Genomic DNA, 13,005 nt, shown 5'->3' on the forward strand with positions numbered 1-13,005 from the left:
GGGTAGGGGAGTACCAGCTCTACACCTGTCTCTCATCCACCTCTATATTTATTATATCAATAGTCTATGCCAAAACAGGGGTTCTGCACTGTAAAACATATTTTGCTGTTTTGGATGCTTTTCAGCCCCCTAAAAGTGTTTTTTGTGCCTTATGTTTGGCCTTCCATTGAAACCAATGGGGTTTGGAAAGGATCTATATAGGTTCGCGAATGGACTCCTTGCTCGATTGGGCTCAGTGAACCAAACCTTCAGAGGTTTGCTCATCTCTAACTGCTACCACCTTGTTTCACTGTAGGCACCATGCATTTACAAAAGAGAGCACGTTTACCAAGGGTATGAAGTGATGATAGCAATTTCTCTTTCAGTATAGAGCAGCACATCTGTGAATTCATGATACCATCAATGAAATGTAGCTCCGAGACACCAATAGCACTTATGCAGCGCCACATAAGGACACGACTACCACCTTGTTTCACTGTAAGCGCCATGCATTTAGAAATATGAATTTACAAACATGTATGGTTCCTATAGTGAAAAATGGTGGTGGCAGTATCCTTATGTGGAGCTCCATGAGTGCTACTGGTGTCAGGGAGCTACACTTCATTGATTGTATCATGATTCATAAAGGTAGATGTGCACTTTTCCAAGATGACAATGCAATGATTCAAAACACTCATCTGTTGCATTTCTGAAGAAGAACAATGTGAAAGTGATTTACTGGCCAAGTACAGTTAGGTCCAGAAATATTTGGACAGTGACACAAGTTTTGTTATTTTAGCTGTTTACAAAAACAAGTTCAGAAATACAATTATATATATAATATGGGCTGAAAGTGCACACTCCCAGCTGCAATATGAGAGTTTTCACATCCAAATCGGAGAAAGGGTTTAGGAATCATAGCTCTGTAATGCATAGCCTCCTCTTTTTAACGGGACCAAAAGTAATTGGACAAGGGACTCTAAGGGCTGCAATTAACTCTGAAGGCGTCTCCCTCGTTAACCTGTAATCAATGAAGTAGTTAAAAGGTCTGGGGTTGATTACAGGTGTGTGGTTTTGCATTTGGAAGCTGTTGCTGTGACCAGACAACATGCAGTCTAAGGAACTCTCAATTGAGATGAAGCAGAACATCCTGAGGCTGAAAAAAAAGAAAAAATCCATCAGAGAGATAGCAGACATGCTTGGAGTAGCACAATCAACAGTCGGGTACATTCTGAGAAAAAAGGAATTGACTGGTGAGCTTGGGAACTCAAAAAGGCCTGGGCGTCCACGGATGACAACAGTGGTGGATGATCGCCGCATACTTTCTTTGGTGAAGAAGAACCCGTTCACAACATCAACTGACGTCCAAAACACTCTCAGTGAAGTAGGTGTATCTGTCTCTAAGTCAACAGTAAAGAGAAGACTCCATGAAAGTAAATACAAAGAGTTCACATCTAGATGCAAACCATTCATCAATTCCAAAAATAGACAGGCCAGAGTTAAATTTGCTGAAAAACACCTCATGAAGCCAGCTCAGTTCTGGAAAAGTATTCTATGGACAGATGAGACAAAGATCAACCTGTACCAGAATGATGGGAAGAAAAAAGTTTGGAGAAGAAAGGGAACGGCACATAATCCAAGGCACACCACATCCTCTGTAAAACATGGTGGAGGCAACGTGATGGCATGGGCATGCATGGCTTTCAATGGCACTGGGTCACTTGTGTTTATTGATGACATAACAGCAGACAAGAGTAGCCGGATGAATTCTGAAGTGTACCGGGATATACTTTCAGCCCAGATTCAGCCAAATGCCGCAAAGCTGATCGGACGGCGCTTCATAGTACAGATGGACAATGACCCCAATCATACAGCCAAAGCTACCCAGGAGTTCATGAGTGCAAAAAAGTGGAACATTCTGCAATGGCCAAGTCAATCACCAGATCTTAACCCAATTGAGCATGCATTTCACTTGCTCAAATCCAGACTTAAGACGGAAAGACCCACAAACAAGCAAGACCTGAAGGCTGCAGCTGTAAAGGCCTGGCAAAGCATTAAGAAGGAGGAAACCCAGCGTTTGGTGATGTCCATGGGTTCCAGACTTAAGGCAGTGATTGCCTCCAAAGGATTCGCAACAAAATATTGAAAATAAAAATATTTTGTTTGGGTTTGGTTTATTTGTCCAATTACTTTTGACCTCCTAAAATGTGGAGTGTTTGTAAAGAAATGTGTACAATTCCTACAATTTCTATCAGATATTTTTGTTCAAACCTTCAAATTAAACGTTACAATCTGCACTTGAATTCTGTTGTAGAGGTTTCATTTCAAATCCAATGTGGTGGCATGCAGAGCCCAACTCGCGAAAATTGTGTCACTGTCCAAATATTTCTGGACCTAACTGTATGTCTCCTGATCTGAACCTAATCAAAATATCTATGTGGATTTCTTAAGAGACAAGTAGAGCATCACTTTCCATCCAGAATTCAGGCTCTAAAAAAAGGTATTTCTTGAATAATGAAAAAAGATGTTGTAATATGTCACCAACTTATTCATTCCATGCTAGAAGACTTGGTGACGTCCTTAAAAATCATAAAGGTCACACAAAATACTAGATGTAGTTGTTTATGTGGGATGTATTCATTTTTGCATCAGCTAATTTGAGTAAAACTGAAGGTTTCATAATGAAAGTTATATTATTACCCTTCCTTTCATGGTATGGGTTACAAAAATGTTCTTTAAACCTCAGTCTTGTCAAAATTTGTGATATTGTACTCGTGTTCAGTAAGATATAGATTAAAATCTTACTTTTCAAAGTGGGTGTACTCATTTATGCTGAGCACGGTAGATATGAAAAAAATAATGAAGGGAACTGTCATTAAAAATAAATTCCTAAATACCTTTTAATTATCAAACTGTTTTGTCTAGGCAATTAGTCACTGTAGTTCATTAAAATGGCTGCCGCTATGCAGGAAGATATGCTCCCTGTGGATGTTTATGTATAACTAGAAGGTGGCCCGATTCTAACGCATCGGGTATTCTAGAATTTATTGTGTAGTTAATGTATGATTTTTGTTATATATATATATATATATATGTTGTTGTGTGTAGTTGCCAGTGTTTGTGTAGGGCGCTGTAAATGTTCTGGGTGTTGTCTGGGTGGGGGGTGAGAGCGGTGTTGTTTGTGTGTTGCGTTGTGTGTGTTGCATTGTTTGTGGAGCGCTGTGTGTCTGTAGTGTTGTCTGTGTGTGTTGCGCAGTTTATGTGGGTGTGGGGTGCGTGTGTGTGTTTTGGGGGAGGCATGTTTTGTGCAATGTGTGTGTGTTGCGCGGTATGTGCGTATATTTGTGTGTGCCGCGGTGTTTGTGTGTTGTGTGTGTGCGGCGTTGTCTGTGTGTGTGGGTGTCTGTGTAGGGGGGTGTTTGTGGTTCCCAGTGTGTGTGGTGTGTTGTGCGGTGCATGTGTGGTGTGTGTGTGTGTGTTTTAGGGGGAGGTGTGCACCCCCATCGTGCTCCATCCCCCATGCTGCACACCCCCATCGTGCTCCATTCTCCATGCTGCACACCCCCCATCGTGTTTCATCCCCCCATTCTGGGCACCCCCCATCGTGCTCCAACCCCCCATGCTGCACCCCCCATCGTGCTCCATCCCCCATGCTGCGCACCCCCCATCGTGTTTCAACCTCCCATTCTGGGCACCCCCCATCGTGCTGTACCCCCCCATCGTGCTCCATCCCCCATGCTGCGAACCCCCCATCGTGTTTCATCTCCCCATTCTGGGCACCCCCCATCATGGTCCACCCCCCCTGCTGCACCCCCATTGTGCTGCATCCCCCATGCTTCACCCCCCCATCGTGCTCCATCCCCCATGCTGCAAACCCCTCAGAGAGGAGTATAATAGGAGGAGTATAATGGGAGGAGTTGTCCTGGGGGGAGGTGTACAGGTGCCCAGCGTGTGTGGGGGGCATGGCCTAGCGGCACAGTGCGGGGGCGTGGCATAGTGGGGGTGTGGCCTAGCACCAGTGTGAGGGGGCGTGACCTAGCGCCATAGTGTGAGGGTGCGTGGCCTAGCGGCATAGTGAGGGGGCGTGGCCTAGCGGCATAGTGTGAGGGGCGTGGCCTAGCGGCATTGTGTGAGGGGCGTGGCCTAGCAACATAGTGTGAGGGTGTGGCTTAGCGGCATAGTGTCAGGGGGCGTGGCCTAGTGACCGTATGAGGGGGCGTGGCCTAGCAACAGCGTGCGGGGGCGTGGCCTAACGACATTGTGCGGGGGCGTGGCCTAGCGGCGCCGTGCAGGGGCGTGGCCTAGCTGCAGTGTGAGGGGCGTGGCCTAGCGGCATAGTGAGGGGGCATGGCCTAGCAACATAGGTTGAGGGCGTGGCCTAGCGGCATAGTGTCAGGGGGCGTGGCCTAGCGGCACAGTGTGAGGGGCGTGGCCTAGTGCCATATTATGAGGGGGCGTGGCCTAGCTGCATAGCGTGAGGGGGCGTGGCCTAGCTGCATTGTGAGGGGGCGTGGCCTAGTGGCATAGTGTGAGGGGCGTGGCCTAGCGGCATAGTGTGAGGGGGCGTGGCCTAGCGGCAGTGCGAGGGGCGTGACCTAGCGGCATCGTGCGGGGGCGTGGCATAGTGGCATAGTGTGAGGGGGTGTGGCCTAGCGGCAATGTGAGGGGGAGTGGCCTAGCGGCATAGTGTGAGGGGGCGTGGCCTAGGGGCATAGTGTGAGGGGCGTGGCCTAGCGGCATAGTGTCAGGGGCGTGGCCTAGCGGCACCGCGTGAGGGGCGTAGCCTAGCGACACCGCGTGAGGGGGCGTGGCTCAGCGGCACCACGTTCGGCGCGTGGCCTGGCCAAACGGCCAATCCATGCGGGGGGCGGGGCCAGGCCGAGCCCAGCGGCCAATCCGTGGGGGGGCCGGGGCCAGGCCAAGCCCAGCGGCCAATCCAACGGTTGTCACTGTAAGGACACAATTTTGGAGCAAGACAGACAGACAGACAGAATAAGGTAATTATATATATATATAATATACTAGAAGGTGGCCCGATTCTACGCATCGGGTATTCTAGAATTTACGTATTAGTGTAGTTAATGTATGATTTTTGTTATATATATAGATGTTGTTGTGTGTAGTTGCCAAGTGTTTGTGTAGTGCGCTGTAAATGTTCTCGGTGTGCGGGGGGGGGGGGTGAGAGCGGTGTTTGTGTGTTGTGTTGCGTTGTTTGTGGAGCGCTGAGTGTCTGTAGTGTTGTGTGTGTGTAGTGCTGTGTGTGTTGCGCGGTTTGTGTGGGGTGCGTGTGTGTGTTTTGGGGGAGGTATGTTTTGTGCAATGTGTGTGTTGTGCAGTATGTGCGTATATTTGTCTATGCCGCGGTGTTTGTGTGTTGGGTGTTGTGTGTGTGCGCCGTTGTCTGTGTGTGTGGGTGTCTGTGTAGGGCGGTGTTTGTGGTTCCCAGTGTGTGTGTGGTGTGTTGTGCGGTGCGTGTGTGGCGGTGTGTGTTTTGGGGGGAGGTGTGCACCCCCCATCGTGCTCCATCCCCCATGCTGCGCACCCCCCATCGTGCTCCATCCCCCATTCTGTGCACCCCCCATCGTGCTCCATCCCCCATGCTGCGCACCCCCATCGTGCTCCATCCCCCATGCTGCGCACCCCCCATCGTGCTCCATCCCCCATGCTGCGCACCCCCCATCGTGTTTCATCCCCCCATTCTGGGCACCCCCCATCGTGCTCCATCCCCCACGCTGCACCCTCCCATCGTGCTCCATCCCCCACGCTGCACCCCCCATCATGCTCCATCCCCCATGCTGCACTCCCCATCATGCTCCATCCCCCATGCTATGTACCCCCCATCGTGCTCCATCCTCAATGCTACGCACCCCCCATTGTGCTCCATCCCCCATGCTACGCACCCCCTATCGTGCTCTATCCCCCATGCTGTGCAACCCCCATTGTGTTTCATCCCCCCATTCTGGGCACCCCTCATCGTGGTCCAACCCCTATGCTGCACCCCCCATTGTGCTCCATCCCCCATGCTGCACACCCCTCATCGTGGTCCACCCCCCCATGCTGCACCCCCCATCGTGGTCCACCTCCCATGCTGCACCCCCCATCGTGGTCCACCTCCCATGCTGCACCCCCCATCGTGCTCCATCCCCCATGCTGCACTCCCCATCGTGCTCCATCCCCCATAGGAGGAGTATAATGGGAGGAGTAGTCCTGGGGAAAGAGGAGTATAATGGGAGGAGTAGTCCTGGGGGGTGGTGTTCAGGTGCCCAACGTGTGCGGGGGGCGTGGCCGAATGTGCATCGTGTGCGGGGGGCGTGGCCTAGCGAGCATCGCGTGCGGGGGCGTGGCCTACCGGGCATCGCGTGAGGGGTGTGTGGCCTAGCGGGCATCGCGTGAGGGGGGGTGTGGCCTAGCGGGCATCGCGTGAGGGGGGCGTGGCCTAGCGGGCATCGCGTGCGGGGGGCGTGGGCTAGTGGGCATCGCGTGCGGGGGGCGTGGCCTAGCGGGCATCGCGTGCGGGAAGCGTAGGCTAGCGGGCATCGCGTGCGGGGGACCGTGGCCTAGCGGACAGCGCGCGCGGGGCGTAGCCTAGCAGACATCGCGAACGGGAGGCGTGGCCTAGCAGACATCGCACGCGGGGGGCATGGCCTAGCAGACATCGCACGCGGGGGGCGTGGCCTAGCAGACATCGCGTGCAGGGGTGTGGCCTAGCGGACATAGCGTACGGGGGGCATGACCTAGCGTGCATCGCGTGCGGAGGGCGTGGCCTAGCGTGCAGGGGGGGCGGGCCTGGCCAAACGGTTAATCCATGCGGGGGGCGGGGCCAGGCCGAGCCGAGCCGCCAATCCGTGTGGGGGGGGCAGGGCCAGGCCGAGCCCAGCGGCCAATCCGACAGTTGTCACTGTAAGGACACAATTTTGGAGACGGAGACAGACAGACAGACAGACTAAGGCAATTATATATATAAATACTGGAGATACAAGGGGTGCGGCGTAAGAATGAGTGAATTATTTCAAAGGAAATCAAATTTATTTAAAATATTCCAAAATTGCTATGATTCCTAACTTTTTGGGATTCAATTTGCACAATTCAGCAAAATGTTGGCCAGTATTGCTGGCTTTAATGGAGTTAGGAAGGGGCTAAAAACCATACTCCCTGTGCCCCCTCAAAATGTCTCTGCAGCCACTGCTGTTCTTCCCACTGTTCCCTAAAGCACCGGCTCAGATTCTGGTTTTGTCTTTACTCTTTGTCGATGCTTACAGCACTAACTAGGCCTCAGCACACTTTGACGTCATAATTTGCTTCGTCCGGGGGGCGTGGCCTGGCAATGGAGGAGTGAGGACGCTGAAAAATCTTGCTCCCGTGCCTGAATTGTCCCTGAGCCCTATTAATCATACCCACCCAGCATTACAGACGTAAATGCCGGCTAAAAAGAAGGGGACCGGCCAGATAGAACGTGCCCAGGGGACCTCATGGAGAGACGGGAGCCCCCACAAGCTGAACGGAGCACGGCGAGCAGAGGCAGGAGCAGACGAGGGACTGCTGCATCAGGGTGCCCCCTCCTTACCTGACATGGCGGCGGTCGCTCGTGGAGAGCACGCTCCCCACAGCAGCAGGGAGACGGAGGGCGTCGCAGACACGGCAGCTACTGAGCCAGGAATGCAGGCAGAGGGTAAGAAGTGTCAGACATCCCCGCAGCTGCAGCAGAGATTACCGGTCACAGCAGCGCCTGTAGCCCTTTCAGAAAATAGGTGGGAACTTCAAAACTTCAGCCCCACTGATAACACACTCTCATATGCTGATGTGTGTGCGCTCCCTAACAATCTGAACGCTGCTGGTCAACATGAGGCTGCAGACACTGTGACTCTTAAGGTCCAGTCACACTAAGCAACTTACCAGCGATCCCAACAACGATAGGGATCGCTGGTGAGTTGCTAGGAGGTTGCTGGTGAGCTGTCACACTGCGACGCTCCAGCGATCCCACCAGCAACCTGACCTGGCAGGGATCGCTGGAGCGTGGCTACACGAGTTGCTGGTGAGCTCACCAGCAACCAGTGACCAGCCCCCAGTCTCCTAGTTACAGCACACATCAGGTTAATTAACCCGATGTGTGCTGCAGCTAAATGTGCACAGAGCAGGGAGCAGCGCACAATGCTTAGCGCTGGCTCCTTGCTCTCCTAGTTACAGCACACATCGGGTTTATTACCTGATGTGTGCTGCAGCTAAATGTGCACAGAGCAGGGAGCAGCGCACACTGCTTAGTGCTGGCTCCTTGCTCTCCTAGTTACAGCACACATCGGGTTAATTACCTGATGTGTGCTGCAGCTACATGTGCACAGAGCAGGAGCCGGCAGCACAGGCAGTGAGAGCGGAGGAGGCTGGTATCAAAGGTAAATATCGGGTAACCAAGGACAGGGCTTCTTGGTTACCCGATGTTTACATTAGTTACCAGCCTCAGCAGAAGCTGGCTCCCTGCTCACTGCACATTAGTTGTTGCTGTCTCGCTGTCACACACAGCGATCTGTGCTTCACAGCAGGACAGCAACAACTAAAAAATGGCCCAGGACATTCAGCAACAACCAACGACCTCACAGCAGGGGCCAGGTTGTTGCTGGATGTCACACACAGCAACATCGCTAGCAACGTCACAAAAGTTGTTCGTTACAAGCGATGTTGCTAGCGATGTTGCTTAGTGTGACGGGGCCTTTATACCTGCTCCTGATCACTCCTCATTGTCCCTGAATAATCAGCTCTTCAGACAGTCAGAGATGGGATCCTCCTCAGTCCATAAGTCATTGTCAACATCAAAAAGCAGTGCACTGACAGTGGAGACTCCCTCCTCCCCAGAAAAAGGCTTGGCCCCTGCTGTATTTAGATCTTCACCATCTGTCTCAGGGGATGGGGATATGCAGGAGGGAACGCAAGAGGACTGTGTGTGGGATGACCTTAAAGCCAGAATAAGGACTATCTCCACCAGAGAGGAAATGGAAAACTACATCTCCAGACTAGAAGCCTCTTACAGAGCAGAATCGGCTTCAATCAGGGGGGAGGTGCAACAACTGTCAGAACGGGTGACGGCGTCCGAATCCTGCACTACATCTATCTCACTGCAACTGAAGGCACAGGCAACGGCATTATCTACACAAGCCCAACAGATAGAACACTTAACAGATTTGCTTGATGAGTTGGAAAACAGAGGGAGGCGAAACAACATTAGGGTAAGGGGCATCCCAGAAACCCTCGCCCCCCAAGATATAGATGAGTCACTGCGGCATCTTTTTAATTCTATATTGGGCCTTCCACGGGACTCCCGCTTGGAATTTGATAGGGCACACAGATCTCTGGGCCCTAAACCAGTTGAAGGATCTAGTCCACGGGACATCATATGCAAAGTCCATAAATAGAAGATAAAAGAAGAAATCCTGAGAAAGGCACGGCAGAAGGATTCCATTTTATTCAAGAACATGCCGATTCATTTGCTGCAGGACCTATCTCGGCACACATTACAAAAGCGCAGGGTTCTAAGGCCCCTATTAGATGCCCTGAGACAGAGAAACATCCTCTACTCATGGGGTTTCCCCTTTAAATTGCAAGTCCGGCATGGCGGTTCCTCACATGTGATACAGTCTCCAAAAGATATACCGGATTTCTGTGTGGCCCTTGGGATACCCGTGGTGCATATCAATGCTTCCGAGTGGCCATGCGTCCACGGGGTCCCAGGGGTGGAGGCGCAGGCTCCTCGGTCGCAGCGGGTCCGTAAGAGGGACCGGGGCCCGCGGCGGCGGAGTGGAGTAAAGACCGGAGCACCATCACCAAGTGGAGACTGAGAGTTCCTGGACTGCCTCAAATGGGATCCACTGATATGTGGGGAGAGAATGATGGTTTTGCCATTTAGGGCACTTTAGTCTGTACAGGCGTTGTCACGCACCATTATTTCTAAAGATGGGATTGATAATTTTGATTTCATATCTATATAGAGTTTATAGTGTTTTAGGATTGATGGGTTGGGTACATTAAAGTTCACATATACAACTGAGTTGGGCCGGGGGCCGGTCCGGCGGGGAGCATGCCTCCGTTGAAAGTTCACGTTCCCTTGGGGCTCTACACGCTGCAGGCAGGTGTAGAACACACTGGCCCCCAATTGTTCACGGTTAACTTTTGCTCACTCTAAGAGTAAAATTTCATAGATAGGTTATTTGTATAACTAGTCCTTTGTTTGGTATTGTGATTTCTCGAATCTTCTACATCTTCCCTTTTTCTCTTGTATTCCTGAAGTAACCCCCCCTCTCTCCCTTTTTTTCTCTCTCTCTCTCTCTCTCTCTCTCTTTTTCTCTCTCTCTCCCTCCCTCTCTTCTCTTTCCCTTCTTTTTCTTCTCCCTATTCATTTCTGGTCTACATACTAAAGCTCTGCCTTCACTTCACCCATTTGTCTTAAAACTCCCTTTTCCCCCTGATCCAGCGTGAAAACCCTAACTTCCCTAGTGTTTTTTTCCTGATAGAGGTGCTGTACTGAACCAAGATGCCACAACTTAAAATGGGCTCACTGAATGTTCGAGGCTTTAACACCCCTCAGAAAAGGTCCCACATATTATATGAGATGCATAAACAAAGAACTCAGATCATAATCCTACAAGAAACCCACTTTAAAACTGGACATATACCCGACATTCGGAATAGATACTATACACACTGGTTCCACAGCACGAATAATGAATCAAGATCTAAGGGAGTTTCAATAGCATTACATAAAAACCTGATACATTCGGTGATAGATTCCAAAATAGATGAGGCAGGCAGATATGTGTTACTAAAAATCAAGATATGCTCAATAATGTATACGATCGCAGGCTGGTACGGACCTAATTGTAATCAGACTAACGCTTGTTGCTCTTTCCTAAAAGTTCTGTCAGATTTCGCGGAGGGGGAGGTGTTGGTGGGCGGCGACTTCAATTTCACATTAAATCCGGTGGTGGACGTGTCGACTGGGAAGGAGTGCCATACCTCTGAGACGCCTGGCGGCCCTGAAGCGTGAGTTGCATAACATTCATCTGGTGGATGTCTGGAGAATCATGCATCCCCAGGATAGGGACTATACATTTTTCTCCACCCCACATCAGACATATAGTCGGATCGACTTTTTTCTGGTCAGCCAGCGAGTCCTCTCGTGGCACCCGATCCCTACCATCGGGAATGTGGTCTGGTCTGATCATGCCCCGGTCTTTTTGGATATCTCTCCTCCAGACTACCCAAACCGAACGTGGACGTGGAGATTGAATGACTCCCTATTGAGAGATGAGGGGTGCATTTCGGAGGTAAAAGAGTCCATGGAGTTTTTTGTGTCCTCACATGCAGCTGACCCTATGCCCTTGTCCCTCCAATGGGAGGCTTTTAAATGTGTTATCCGTGGATTTCTAATTAAGCACGGGGCACGGATTAAAAAGGAAAAAACTGCAGAAATGTCCTTGCTTCTCAGGGAAATTTCCACGTTGGAAGCCTCTCATAAATCCAACTCCTCTTCAGAAACGCTGGCTAAGCTTTTTACAACCAGGGAAGCTCTGCGGAGACTGCTGGACAGCAGATTACTTAAGTTCAAAACCAAATTTAAAAGGGTGTTATATAGACACTCTGACAAATGTGGCCGTCCACTCTCACGCCTTCTTCACCCTCGGGACCAGACTTTATATATCCCTAAACTGAAGACCCGGAAGAATAATGATACATTCGACCCCACCAGGATATTAGGTATCTTTGAGGACTACTACGCAGATTTATATCGTATACAGGGGAAATATTCAGATATGGCTCCACAGGACCTCCAAAAACGCATAGATGACTACGTCGCTGAAACCCCCCTTCCAGTGTTAGACACAGGGACCACCACACGGTTAGATGACAGGTTTGAGGAAGAGGAAATAGCCGCAGCAATAGGGGACTCCCCGGGTGGGAAAAGCTCGGGTCCAGACGGATTCTCGCCAGTTTTCTATAAATTATTCAAGAACCAAATTACCCCTTTTATGACGAGAGTCTATAATTCGGTATCTGACACATCCCCTTTTGCTCCTCAATCGCTGGAAGCCCATATCGCAGTACTGCCAAAGCCCGGGAAGGATCAGTCGGTGGTTTCTAACTACCGCCCGATCTCATTAATAAACATACATGTAAAAATCTTTGCAAAACTTCTGGCGAATAGACTAGCCCCCCTATTACCTTCTTTAATTCACACAGACCAGGTTGGATTTGTACAGGGAAGGGAGACCCGAGACAATGTAAACAAGACGATACACTTAATTGCAAGAGCCAAGTCCCAATCGCTGCCCTTGGGGCTCTTGTCAATAGACGCAAAAAAGGTGTTTGACCGTGTGCATTGGGGGTTTATGAGATCTGCGTTGAGTCAGATAGGGTTGGGCCCGAATTTTCTTGGCAAGGTCATGGCTCTGTACTCCAGACCATCAGCTCGGGTTAGAGCGAATGGCGCCCTGTCTGGCCCAATAGCGATCAAAAATGGTACCCGACAGGGTTGCCCCTTATCTCCCCTTCTCTATGTCATCGTAATGGAACACCGTGCGGTGGCAGTTAGAAGGAACCCCAATGTACATGGTCTGAGCCTTGGGCACAAGGAATACAAAACAGCTATGTATGCGGATGACCTTCTGCTGTACACTTCCCAACCTCTGGTCTCATTCCCCTCATTAATAAAAGAATTCGAATGGTTCAGTAACTTGAGTAACTTCAAAATAAATTATTCCAAAACGGAGGCATTAAATATATCCCTGAAACCAGCTGAGGTCGCAATACTGAAAAGTAAATTCCCCTTTCGATGGCAAAATACATCAATCAAATATCTTGGTGTGGTGGTCCCTTCCAATTTAAGCCTGCTGTATCCCCTGAATTATCAGAACCTCTTGAATAAAACTCTCAAAGATCTGGAGGCCTATAATAGAAAACCCCTCTCGTGGTTTGGTTGGATAAATTCCTTTAAAATGGATATCCTCCCAAGGTTTCTTTACATTTTTCAGACGGTCCCCATAA

The sequence above is a fragment of the Anomaloglossus baeobatrachus genome, chromosome 4 (assembly GCF_048569485.1).
Source record: "Anomaloglossus baeobatrachus isolate aAnoBae1 chromosome 4, aAnoBae1.hap1, whole genome shotgun sequence".
NCBI classification, from domain to species: Eukaryota; Metazoa; Chordata; class Amphibia; order Anura; family Aromobatidae; genus Anomaloglossus; species Anomaloglossus baeobatrachus.